We start from the raw sequence: 3,655 nt of genomic DNA, 5'->3' as shown, positions 1-3,655 counted from the left end.
CAGGTCTTTTCAGAGAGAGAACTCTTCCATGAGAAGGTGTGATGGACAGCAGGGAAAGGACCCAGGTTCGAATGATACTTTTTCTTTACTCAGGCCCTGGTCTAGCATCATTTCTTCTTCCTACTGGCAGAAAAATATGCTCACTCATTATTTCTCTGCCTTAGAATGGGCCGTACTATTTGCCCCCACCCAAATTTTTGGAGTTCACATAAAGTTATTAGCACCTCCCTGTGATCCTGATTCTTCATTCTGTATTTTCACAACAATTTTTCTCCTAGTGCTCATCTCTATCATGAGTTCTCAGTTAACACTACACCAATTCATTAAAACTTAAAATAATAAACAAAATATGGTTAACATTGAATGAGTGCCAGGTTATTTAAATGAGTAGCACTTATGTTTTTTATTAGCGATATCTACATGACTTCCAATGCAAAGAGAGATGAGACTATGCCTGGCCTTGTCTTAAAATTTCTCCATGCAGTTCTAAACGATTTAATAGAGGCAGAAATAGAGTAAACCTGGTCTTTGGTTTATATGGGTCAAGGAAAATATTTACATACACTTCTTGAAAAAAATTAATTTTTGCATTCATTTGAGGTAAATGGGAGGCAAAATCTTAGGCTTACTTTAAATTTCCTTTTTTTTTTTTTCTTGATACATGCAGTCTAAATATATTATATTTAAATTGTTGATTGTTCCCAGAGCAAGCTTTCTGTATAGCCCCAAGTTACTAGTCTAATCCCTCTGAGGAATTTTTTTCTTCAAATCCTTTTGTAATGTCACCAGACTGGGGAGCTAGGTGTACATTACCTAACTGCTTACTAGACAGCAGCATATATAAAAATAGAAGCTCTATGGCAATGAGCTGAGAGTTCAATGAGAGATAATGGAGACAATAAATATAGAATATTATTATAATTACTGTGATAATGAGAAAGGAAAACTGAGTGTAGGACAATAACAAGTTTAGAAGTCAGGACTGAGAAGTTTTATTCATGTGTGTGGCTTGCAAGATGGGAAGCCTTGAGAATGACACATTTGTTCAGAGAAGGGATAGTAATAAAAATAACCGTTCAGCATGCAGCAACCAGAAACTTCTTATCTGCTTAATACCTGAGTTAGATTGAGGAATAAAGACATGAAAAAGCAGATGTTCCTAATTCTCCCTAACCCATTCCAACTGGGTGCTTTATTAAAATATACGTAACCAGACCCTTCTTTTAAGTAACCATTCAGAAGAAAAGAAAGAGTACCTAGTACTCATTGCTCATCAGCTCATCCATTTGGTCTCAATAATAGGTACCTTTATCATGTAATTATCTACCCTGTGAGCAATGCCATTGCTAAACTATAAAATGTTTTTGTGTAATTAGGAAAAATGTATCCACTCCTCTGGGAGATGCAGTTCCACTCTAGGGCAGATGGATTGATTAGCAGAGTGTGATCTAGATATTAGCCCCCTCTTAACCCTTCACACTGGTGACTGTCTTCAGAACACAGGTTATGTAATTGGTATGGAAAACCAGCCAGTACAGTATGATGGCTCCAACAATTCCTCCAACAGAAAAATAAAAAAAGGGCAAGGCGAGTTTGTTGGTGTCTTCTCAGAAAATAGACTTTATATTCATATCATTAAATCTGAGATCAAGACTCAATTTAAAAAACTTGTTTGCACCATTTCTCCGTGCAAAAGCAGGATTTTACTTTTCATCTAGTTAAATTTCCAATGCTGCTCCCTACTGGCTTTCAGTTCATATAATAACAGTGAACATTAATTCTTCATTACTAGAAAAACTTAGCTGTTTTATTATGTTATGTAAAGCAAAGTTTAGTAAGAATAAGACAAATAAGGCAGCATATGCCAACAGGTATATTAATCATGAACTTCCCAAAAGAGCACCAGAAAAGACCTGTTAATCAAGCAAAGGTAAGTGTATTAGGTTTCCTGCAGAAAGAGTAAATTCCATCACTGAAGTGTTAGTCATGTCTCAAAAATGAGAAGATTAGAGGAAGATATAAATAGAAAAAATGGAAACATAGTTTACAGTATGAACAAACAAACAAACAAAAAACCTTAAAACAAGTACTAACAATTTCAAAATGGTGACAGCAGAGCATTAAACCACCTGTGAAGCCCATTAAATGTAGGGCCTTGTTGTGTGACATACTGGTTAAATGCAACACAAAGTCACCTGTTAATAGAGATTTAAGGCCTGAGCTGAGGGATATTCGGGTAGTTTGCGAAAGTGGAGAACTGGGTAGAACAATTTATACATGATAACTTTATATTAGTGGACACAATAAAGCAAGGATCTTCAAGAGATCCTTCATGAAGAATTCATTAGTGTTGAAAAGTAAATTGTTTTTGTTGGTTCAGTCTTAAAGTCTTGAATCAAAATTGCCTAGAATAAGTGCATAATACATTTTTGCTCAGTATTATTTAACACAGAAGGATGAAAATATACCTGGTCCCAGAATTGTTAACCCAAGGACCAATATATATATTGGTTTTAGTTTGGGGGTCTGTAATCTCTTCTTTCACTCAAACTTGTGCTCTGCAATAAATTCAAATACCCAAACTTTTTAAAACTGGAAAAGCAAATGAGTTTTGCTCCAGTATTATTTATATCAGGAAGAGGAAATCAGTTTCATTTTAGTGCCCAAGCCCCTGTCTCCTGTTTCAGTCTGGCCTAATCTGACAATGATAGATCATTGTTAAGTAAGAACATACTCTCCACCACTGTTTAATATGTCATGGTTGGGAGTAGAATTTCTAGGAGCAGTTGTTCCAATGGATGAAATGTCAAATTTTTCTTGGTTTGGTTGGTAGAACATTTCTAAGAAAACTCGCTGTGCTCCTTTAATTAAGACCCTGTAATTACATATTTGAGGACTGCAACACAATTGACTACTGAAAAAATTTATATATAATAATCAGACTATATAGAATACTTTCAAACCAATGCATAAAAATTAACAAAGAAACAAATTTTAAAAAACCATGAAGAAACAAAAATACATGAATTAATACCTTTGAAAATAGCTCCCCCGCCAAAAAACCCATCTCCTGTTATTTACAGATTTGAATAATCCTCTTCTCTTGGGTAATTTGTTTCTCATCAACAGAACATGTCAACCCTGAGGGGAATTAATTTCATTACAAGAGATTATAAAATCCTTTTTACTAGTAGCACACTCTCTCCCTTACTGGTTTTGATGAAGCAAGTTGCCATGTTATAAGCTGTTCCAACTGGGTACAAACAATAAATGTGTATTAAGTCATTAAGATTGTGGTAATTAGTAACATGGCAATGATACAATACAATACTAATAAAATAAAGTATCCTCAATCCAAAGAGCTCAGAGAATGAGATGTGGTTAGCCAAATTCTGGAAAAAAAAAAAAAAATGAGCACTTTATTTTTATTTAGAGCAATTTTAAATTCACAGAAAAACTGAGAAAAGGGTATAGAGATTTTCCAAATATTCCTTGCTTCACACGTGCACGGCCTCCCCCATTGTATTACGCCCACCAGAGGGGTACAGTTGTTACAACTGATGAACCTACACTGACACATCATACTCCAAGTCTATAGTTCACACAGCACATTTCATTCTTTGTTATTGTACATTCTATGGGTTTGGACAGATGT

The sequence above is a fragment of the Pteropus alecto genome, unplaced genomic scaffold (genome assembly GCF_000325575.1).
Source record: "Pteropus alecto unplaced genomic scaffold, ASM32557v1 scaffold467, whole genome shotgun sequence".
NCBI lineage: Eukaryota > Metazoa > Chordata > Mammalia > Chiroptera > Pteropodidae > Pteropus > Pteropus alecto.
This window is presented reverse-complemented; position numbering follows the sequence as displayed.